Source organism: Chiloscyllium punctatum, chromosome 38 (assembly GCF_047496795.1).
Source record: "Chiloscyllium punctatum isolate Juve2018m chromosome 38, sChiPun1.3, whole genome shotgun sequence".
Taxonomy (NCBI): Eukaryota; Metazoa; Chordata; class Chondrichthyes; order Orectolobiformes; family Hemiscylliidae; genus Chiloscyllium; species Chiloscyllium punctatum.
This window is the reverse complement of record NC_092776.1, coordinates 47,947,482-47,958,055: the sequence shown is the minus strand read 5'-3', so window position 1 is coordinate 47,958,055 and position 10,574 is coordinate 47,947,482.

Here is a 10,574-nt window from a genome sequence, read left to right as displayed (position 1 = left end):
TGCAAAAGCACGGCCCATAAAACAATTACTTCTCATTTCCTTTTCTGCAATGCATTGTAATGCAGACTGCACTATAATGCCAGGAAGGATTTAAGCTTTAAAAAAAAATTTGGATCAAAAATATTATTTTGGGGATAGTCACTTCCTGAACCATTGAGCGACTGTGTTTTCAATGTCACAGCTGGAAGGGATGTTGTTGGCACAGTCTTAATAGAGACAATGGGTGGACTCAGTCAGGCCCAGAGTGTGGTAAATAGTCATCTGGACAAACTCTGATCACTAGAAACTCAATGCTAAAGGAGTCTCTCAGAAACGTCAGAAGATGCTTTCAGCAAGAATTTCACATGCACTATGGGAAGTAAGGCCTACAGGAAGCAGAGTAAATTATATGACCCCCCACCCCCACCCTTGCCAAATAACTGAGGGAGATATGATTTTGAAAGGGAGGCGGGAAGAATGACTCAATAAAAACATCAAATTTACTGTTAGTGAACTCTTCAGGTCTTAATTGTGGCAAAAAGTGTAAAGAACTTTACCCACAAATTTGTGACGTTAGGGTTTAATGTCACCTTATATTTCACACAGAAGGCAATCAATTAAAAAGGAAACTGTGTGATTAAACTCTGGACTGCAGGTTGGAGCTGGTTAAACCTCAGGGAAGGCAAAAGCAAGCTGTTGTTCAACAACATTGTATCAAAATGAACATTAAAGAATAATTGTTGTCAATTTACAATCGGGTACAGGAAATCCCATGAGCCATAGATAACAATTTATGAATTGGGCTCATGATTATCACGTTTTTCCAGAAGTACAGACAAAGCAGACTTGGAGGAAATCAGACAGCTAGCAATACTCAAGAACCTCAACACCGTCCAGCAGCTTGCGTAATGGTACTCTATCAGGATATGGAGGGAGCAGTGTGGACCAGCAACAAGATGCACCTCAGCATCTTAGTGAAGCTCTTTTGATAGCACCATTTACTACTACGTCATTGCTCTTTGGTTGTGAGTGGGTGCCCTCCTTACAGCACTGTGGATAAACGGCCACCAGGTGGAGCGGTTTGAGAAGGTGCTTCAATAACAGATACTCATGGGCAATTTGGTTTGGGTAATAAATGCCGACCTTTGCAGTGACATCCATCTCCTATGAAATCTTTTCTTTAAAAAAATCTAAAGCCTACATACAGGCAGATGACAGTTCAAGTAGAATCTCAGCAGCTGCCTCCATTTGGAAATGATTCAGGAGATCTACATCAGGTGTGACACGTTTGAAACAAATAAGGCAACCCGGTACCAACTTAAACTCACACCATAGAAGAAATAAAGGCCCAACGCTGAACATACTGGTAGATTGTGGTCATTATTTTGCTGGCTCTGAGATCCCTATCTCCTCCTTTAAATACTACAGGTAGTCCTTCTATAGATTAGATTTCTAGATTAGATTACTTACAGTGTGGAAACAGGCCCTTCGGCCCAACAAGTCCACACCGCCCCGCCGAAGCGCAAACCACCCATACCCCTACCTAACACTACGGGCAATTTAGCATGGCCAATTCACCTGACCTGCACATCTTTGGACTGTGGGAGGAAACCAGAGCACCCGGAGGAAACCCACGCAGACACGGGGAGAACGTGCAAACTCCACACAGTCAGTCGCCTGAGGCGGGAATTGAACCCAGGTCTCTGGTGCTGTGAGGCAGCAGTGCTAACCACTGTGCCACCGTGCTGCCCGATGGCTGTGTGCTTGTGCAACTCCACATTACAGAAAAATTGTGCTTTAGAACAGCGCTCAGCGTCCCCCATTCATCAATTGCATTATAGCAAATTTGCATTAATAATATGCACGTTACAGCAAAATGAGCTGTACTCTATCATGTGCTGCTTGTGATCTCAGTGATAATTCTAGTTATAGCACAAGTAACTTGCACTGTGCTCTGATTTTCTTTGTGGTTGGTATAAGGGTTAATCAAACCTGACTGCAGAGGATAACCCTAGAGATGCAAATCATTCCTGAATTTTAATTCCACTAGCATTGCTAGCCATGCTTTCAGTTACTTAGACCCTAGCCTCTGGAATTCCCTTCCAGTCCTGCTTTGCTCTGAACATGATGCTCCTTCAAACTTATCTTAGTCAACAATCCTAATATCTCCGTATTTAACTTAGTGTCAAGAGTGTGGTGCTGGAAAAGCATAGCAGGAGAATTGACGTTTCAGGCATAAGCCCTTCATCAGGAATCGATGTCTGGAATGTTGATTCTCCTGCTCCTCGGATGCTGCCTGGCCTGCTGTGCTTTTCCAGCACCCACTCTCGACTCTGATTTCCAGCATCTGTAGTCCTCCCTTTCTCCTAATATGTAGCTTAGTGTCATATTTTGTTTCGTCATGCTCCTCTGAAGTACCTTTATTGGTGCAATGTCGCATTTTCATTTCAGAGTGTGTAAGAAAACCTTTCAGAGAAGCCAGCACTAACCCATAAGATTATTAATTATTTTCTTCTATGTCTAGATCCCAGGGTCCAAGTATGAAGGCAGTGAAATGGCTAAAGTGTGGCCAATCTGGCCCTGACTTACACTCTCATTGAATATGGATTCTCCAGCCTTAAAACCAAGGATCTGGAAGTGAATGGCAAAGATCCTTAAGAATGGTTTCAAGGAGGAGCAAGCCAGTTCTCCTCAGTGAGAGAAAGTGAGGACTGCAGATGCTGAAGAAATCGGAGATTAAAAGTGTGGCGCTGGAAAAACACAGCAGGTCAAGCAGCATCTGAGGAGCAGGAGAGTTGACATTTCAAGTTCTGCCCAGTGGCACGACATTATTTATCCTTATTGAGTCAAAGTCCCAAAATATATTGTTGTGAATGGAATTTTGTGTGCAAATTGGTTGTTGTGTATTCTACAGCAGTGACAACAATCCAAAAGTAATTGTCTCTAAAGTTCTTTGAGATGTCCTGAGGTTGTGAAGGCACTATATAAATGTACATCTTTTTTCACCAGAAATTGGATGTTTTGACTTTGGGTAATTGAGGGTGGTGATATTGCGATGACTGAATGGATGAGTTTTTAAAATTAGTTTGAGGGATATGGATATCGCTACCTGGACCAGCAATTATTACCCATCCACCTTTGCCCTTGAAAAGGTGCTGGTGAGCTGCCTTCTTGAACCAGTACGTCCATGTATGGCAGGTAGACCCACAACACCATAAGGGAGGGAATTCCAGAATTTTGACCAAATAACATTGAAGGAACATGATGTATTACAAAGGGCTGAACGGTTTTACAAAATATTCATCTTTTACTTGGCACATGACTCGAAAAATAGTCAATACATAGGTAATCTCTCAGGAAGTATTGTGATTTTTGCAAACAAACTTCTTTCAGCTGATTGTGCACAACACCCGAAATGAAAATGTGATTGGTGATTGACTCACTGGACTCTGGGAAGGCCAATGGATCAGCAGAATTCTATCATTATTTCATATTGTCAATGTTAGACAATAGCAAAAGTGATCAATTGGCCATAACGTTTAATATATTGGGGGCCTCCATGAATGGCAAGCAGCCAACTTTGCAGATGGCACTAGTGCCAGCTTTAAGTAGTCTGAAAGTTATAGATTGACTTTGACCACCAACAGAATGATTTGAATAATTTGCAGAGGAGTTTCAGAAAACACAGCCCTGTTAATTCCTCCCTGTCACATCTCAGTCAACTCAGATATCCCTGTGCTATCATTTGCCACATAGCTGTGGTAGCCATAGAATCTCATAAAAAGCTGCATATGCACCATGCCATGTTGGACAGACCTCTTTAGCTCTTGCTGATTCCCTTCTGTCATGTCCAGTGCAAGCGGCTAACTGAATTGTAGAAAAATGTAAAGTGAACTTGCAACCTCCATGAAATTGTGACCTCTTTAGAAATAAGGCATTCAGCCAATGAGGCATTGGTACTGCAATATGAGTTAGTCACTCTTTAAATTTTTAATTCTCCCAGTAGTTTAGCTGACTGCACAAATTCAGCATGATTTTACACTTCTAAGATTTTACCAGCAGTCATTTTCATATTAGAGTGCTGCTGGAAAAGCACAGCAGGTCAGACAGCATCTGAGGAGCAGGGAAATTGACGTTTCGGGCAAAAGCCCTTCAGCAGGAACTTTTTGCCTGAAATGTTGATTCTCCTGCTCCTCGAGTGCTGCCTGACCTGCTGTGCTTTTCCAGCACCACTTTAACCTTGACTCTAATCTCCAGCATCTGCAGTGCTCACTTTTGCCTAGCTTTCTTATGATTGTCAATGGGCAAAAGTAATTAAAAGGTAAGGAGCAGCCTTACCAGACCAGAAGGCTGCTCTCCCATTAGAGAGAGACAGACAGAGATGGCTGGTTATCTCAACCTATGGTTGAGAAGGAGAATCCTTCACGATAACCTCTCCACGTGCAGGAATTGAACTCACGCTGTTGATGTCACTCTGCATCACAATCCAGCCATCCAAGCTAAGTTAACCCTCTAAGAGTAAGTATTGCACCATGCCCTTAACAGTATCAGTTAGGTTTGCATATTTGCCACTGATTTTCAGTCATTTAGTAGCTAAGAAGTGTTCAATAACAGGGAGAGTTATTGCCAACAACATTGAAGGTGTTCAGTGACTGCAAACAAGGCTATTGAAAAGAATCCATAGCAATTCAATCATCTATGAAAATAGAAGACAAAGACCAAAGAGCAGAAATTGAATCCCTTTAAATTCCTACTGTGTGCTGTTAATTTGCATTGGCTTAATCCGACAGTGAACATAAATTGCACATAAGTAGGTCTCTAAAACATTCAAGTTCTAATAGTCACAGTAAATACTCATCTGGCCCACTCTCAACTCTCTCAATAAAAATATTGCCAGACCCTTAAAATTATGACTATAGCCCTTCAGTTGACTGAAATCTGAAGCTGGAGTCAGATCTGCATTCAATGATTAGTGTACCTCCAACAGGAGGTATGATGTCGGTTTTGCTTTGGAAATTGTGGACAGTGCAACAGGACAGAAATGTTAATAGAGTGGTTTATTCTATTTTCTTTTGCATAATCAATTTCCATATCCTGTTAACACCAGGACATTGCATGCTTGTGCTACCACCTTGTTAAGTAATATGATCTACCAAGTCTGGAATCTGATGTTTCCGGTCATAACGGCAGCTGAGATTGTAGCATTTGCTTTCCATTTTAGCCTGGACCCAGAGCCAGGCAGCTTGGCAGCAGTGATCAGTCACAGGGTTGGGCAGGTTGCTGTATGGTACTGGGATAAATCAGTCTCACACCTGAGCTCTAAGTCAGCAGGTGGACACAGCAAGTAGGTTGCACTAAAGGGCATGTCTGAATGTCTAAAGGGAGTAGTGCTCCATCAGATTAAGTGGGTCTGTCCACCCTTCAGGCTCTTTGCCAGTATTCCTGATGAAGGGCTTTTGCCCAAAACGTTGATTTTACTGTTCCTCGGATGCTGCCTGAAATGCTGTGCTCTTCCAGCACCACTAACCCAGAATCTGGTTTCCAGTATCTGCAGTCATTGTTTTTACTTAAGTGGGTCTTTTGTCAGTGAGGGGGAACCAGCTTTGTACGTCATCGTCTGATATTCAGACCAGGTGCTTGTACATCATTAGTAAGGCATATGGCGTAATCCATTTCTGGGGTCCACATCATTATAGTCTGGGAGTGGGCTGTGGTCAGTCCTGCAGGTCAGTGCAAACCATCTGGGCAGTGGCAGGCTGTCATTTGGGAAGCTGTGCAGATATAAGTCAGGGTTCTGACCATTCAGCTGGTGTTGCTTTTCCAAAGTCAAAAAGTGGCACTGGAAAAGCACAGCAGATCAGGAGCGGGAGCGTATACATTTCAAGCAGAAGTCCTTTGTCAGAAATGTTGAGGGGGAAGTAAGATGAGAGATAAATGTGGGGGTGGGGCTGGGGCCGAGGTAGGCGGGATGGTGATAGGTGGATGCAGGTGGGAAGTGAAGATGATAGGTTGGTGGGGAGGGTGGAGCAGATGGGTGGGAAGGAAGATGGACAGGTAGGACAGGTGCCACATTGGAGGGTTGGATCTTGGATGAGGTGGGGAGAGGGGAGATTTAGAAACTGGTGAAGTTGATGTTGATGCGATGTGGTTGCAGGGTCCCAAGGCAGAAAGTGAAGTGTTCTTCCTCCAGTTGGTGAGGGGCTTTGGTTTGACAGTGGAGGAGACCCAGGATTTACATGTCCTTGAGGGAGTGTGAAGGGGAGTTGAAGTGGTTGGCCACAGGTTGGTGGGATTGTGTGTGGACCACATTGAGAGCAATGGATGCAGTAGATGAGGTAGGAGGATGTACAGGAAAATCTCTGCTGGATTTGAAGTGATCCTTTCGGGCCTTGGATGGAGGTGAGAGGTGAGGTATGGGCACAGATTTTGTATGTTCTGCAGCGGCAGGGGAAGATGCTGGCCCCCTCACACTCCGCAAAGGACATACAAATTCTGGGCCACCTCTACTGCTAAATCAAAGCCACCCATCAAGCGGAGGTAGAATGCTGCATCTTCTGCCTTGGGACCTTACAACCACACGGCATCAATATTGACTTCACCAGTTTCTGAATCTCCCCTCCCCGCACCTCATCCCAGATCCAACCCACCAACTTGGCACTGCCCTCTTCACCTGTCCCACCTGTCCATCTTCCTTCCCACCTATCTGCTCCACTCTCCTCACTAACCTATCACAATTACCCCCCCCACCTGCATCCACCTATCACCATCCCAGCTACTTTCCTCCCAGCCCCACCCCCACTGCCCTATTTATCTCTCAGTTCCCTTCCCCCTGCACATTCCTGATGAAGGGCTTATGCTCGAAATGTCAACTCTCCTGCTCCTTGGATGCTGCCTGACTTGCTGAGCATTTCCCACACCACACCTTTTGACTCTGACTCTCCAGCTCCTGCAGTTTCTCCTAGCTGTGTGTCCAAGTCAGTCAATCGGTGGGGTGGGCGGGGGGACATGATCAATTCGGGGGGCCTGTTCACTGAGAGTCAAAGGGGGTTACCAGAGGGCCCTGTGGTGGTAGGGATGTTAATTGTGGGGATTGGAGGCAGCCTGCTGAAGCAGAGTGGACAATCATTGTGAGGGGAGAAATGTGACACTGAGGAGTGGGAGACAACAGAACGTGGGAGGGCAAAGGGGTACTGTGCGGGGAGAGGGGTGTGTGGGTCACCACCTTTCTGGCTTCAATCAGGGGCCATTGGATCACTCTGTTTGGTATAACTGAGCCGAATGCGTAGGGCTCGGGGGCTGAAGTGATATCATGAGCCAGTAAATAAAAGAGTTTGGCGGGACCATGTGGAGGCTCAAAGCCAATGAGGTTGACAGGGAGAGCAAGACAGAAAGGGACATGAAGGTTTGGGGTCATGTTGGTTGAAAGGTTAAGCCTACAATTGACTCCATGAAGCACAGCCTATGTTGCCTTCCATCCTCGTCCAAACTGCAAGTGTACAGTTGAAAGGAGAAGTGACTGCTAGGACCTTCAGGGTGGGTGGAGTCAGTGCTCCCCCTGATGGGCAACACCCAGCGAATGGCATTCCAATTCCATTTGCAACATTGATATCTAGTTCCAGAAGTACCTGCCAGGCACAAACCTCAGAGGTTCGTGTAGAGAATAAAGAATTAGTGAGAAGGCTGGTTGGAAAGAGGTCTGAGTACATGGCCTCCACATGTGAGTGATATGAGGCCTATCAAGGAGCAATAGCATGAGCTAGACACTCCAATGTGTCTATTAGACACAGGTTAAAGCCATCTGTTATCACATAATAATAACAATAAAAACACAAACCTCGTGCATTGACCAACTGTCTTGATTAAATCATATGATTCAACGTTACTAATTAATCCTAGTAACAAAGGTGAAACATGTGTAATGTTAGATGAGCCATTTAGGGTCACCTCAGGTCCACATTTTGCAATCGCATTCCAAAGGTTCATAGCCTGCATAATGTGCAGGAGCTGCTCACTTCACACTGTGGACTATAAAATATCCACACGTTAGCCTACAGACAATGCTGCTTTCCTTGTGGTTGGGTCAGTAGGGAGATGTTCTCATTATTTCCATTACAAGTACAATCTCCACAGGCTTGAACAGCATACATCTGAATCCGTCAACAATGTGAAAAGTCCATGTAGAGGCAGCCCATTGTCCTCCTGATCTGTGATCCATATCCCAGTGTTTGGATGATGCTGCAACGATCCTAATTGTGTGTCACTGTGACTGCCGAGTGGTCACTTTACTGAGGGTTTTCTTTGTTCCTGATATTGCCCACAGAGGTGACCCCAGTGGATCTAGGCACAGAGACTGCTGGTGACAATGTGCCTACTGTACTAAACGTGTCCACATGAATGGATCAGTGAAAGCCTATGATCACATGTGGTGCAGCCGATTGTGGAGCAGGTGTAATGTTAGATGAAGCCACAGTCACTCACCTATGGAATGCTGAGAAATTGAGAGAATGTCAGTGATACTATACTCTGTTTAGAGGTAGGGACGAGAATGTCATGTCAGCATATTTGCAGTGCTATGCCTTCTTCCAGCATGGGCCAGAACATGTCTCCTCCACATCCAGGACATTTCAGGGTGTGCGCTGCAGACACAGGATGCTGTTTAATGCTGTGGGCAGCACGGTGGCTCAGTGGTTATCACTGCTGCCTCATAGTACCAGAGTCCCAGGTTCAATTCCAGCCTTGGGCGACTGTCTGTGTGGAGTTTGCACATTCTTCCCATGTCTGTGTGGGTTTCCTCCGAGTGCTCCGGTTTCCTCCCACAGTCCTGAAGAAGGGCTCATGCCCGAAACGTCGATTCTCCTGCTCCTTGGATGCTGCCTGATCTGCTGTGCTTTTCCAGCAACATATTTTCAGCTCTTTCCTCCCACAGTCCAAAGATATGCAGATCAGGTGAATTGGCCATGTGGAGTTTGCACATTCTCCCTGTGTCTGCGTGGGTTTCCTCCAGGTGCTCTGGTTTCCTCCCACAGTCCAAAGATGCGCACGTCAGGTGAATTGGCCATGCTAAATTGCCCATAGTGTTAGGTAAAGGGGTAAATGTATGGGAATGGATGGGTTACGCTTCAGCGGGTCGGTGTGGACTTGTTGGGCCGAAGGGCCTGTTTCCATACTGTAAGTAATCTAATCTAATCTAATCTAAATTGCTCATAGTGTTAGGTGCATTAGTCAGAGGCGGGGAGGGTTGGTCTTTGGAAGGTTGGTGTGGATTTATTGGGCCGAAGGGCCTGTTTCCACATTGTAGGTAATCTAATCTAATCTAATCTAATCTAATCTAATCCTTTGGTGCTAACCTCTGGACAACTGGAGAATGCAATAAGTGTATGTGATAGATAATGAGGATGTGGGCGAGTCGCAGCATTTTACTCCAAAGGAAAATGAGGACATTCATCAGAAGGAACAGCACCTTCAGCATCCAACAGTGCAGTAGCATCAGCCAAAGTGACATAGGCACGATTTCCTGGTACCCTCTGGGATTGAGCTGTGTGAACCCATCTTTCACCAATTGTAAATGGTTTGATGCTGCAAATATAGGCAATTTGTATTTAAACCTGACTGTAAATGCAGTTTACTAGTCTGATCTTCATTCACTCCTATTGTTTAATAAAAGTTAAAGTTACAAATCGATGGAAGCCTTCACAACTTCCAATGCTCTTTCATTCAACCATGCTCTGACCCATTGGGATAGCACACTGGTAATCAAGCCCTACTATTCCCAGAGTCATCACAAAGGTAAAGGTTTTATAAAGGTAAACAGAATTCCTGAATTTACTTATCTTTTAGACCCAGTTGACAGAAAACATAGATTGGGTTTCTTTGCATTGTTCTGCAAAGAGTGTGGCACTAGCTTGAAATCTCTAGTCGATTTTCCTGATGCAGGTGAAGCAGCTATATTACATTCTATGTGTGATATTAGGTAGGTTTCTGTGTTCAAATTAAGAACAAAACACTCCATGTAATCTAAACCAAGTCTGTGGACATTTTTTTCTTTATTAATTCTTTGGATGAGGGCATCACTGGCTAGGCCAACATTTATTGTCCACTCCAGAGGGCAGATAAGTATTTGATTTCACCTGACAAAGGAGCAGCCCTCCGAAAGCTTGTGATTTCAAATCTACCTGTTGGACTACAACCTGGTGTCATGTGACTTCTGAATTTGTCCTCCCCAGTGCAACACCGGCACCTCCACTTCAGATTCATTGATGGAATTTAAGTTACGTTAGCTGTTATGCTAGGATTTAACCCCTTCCCCCTAAGTATTTGCTTGTGTCTGGATTACTAATCATGTGACATTAACAATCCACCTCCCCAAAAAACATAGTTTGTCTTCAAGTCTTCAGTTACTGCTCTGCTGTCTGTCAATGTTCAGGTCATTCTTTCTCAGCATATATTACTGTCTCCTTGTTTTGTTCATTCCCAAACTGCAGGGTACAGTTTTCTCTTATGGGATTTGTGTTCCTTTGTGTAGTTCCTGTAATTTTAAAAGTGGTTGCATAAAAAAACTTGGTGTGATGCTTTAAAATGTTACTAGCTTGGTAATA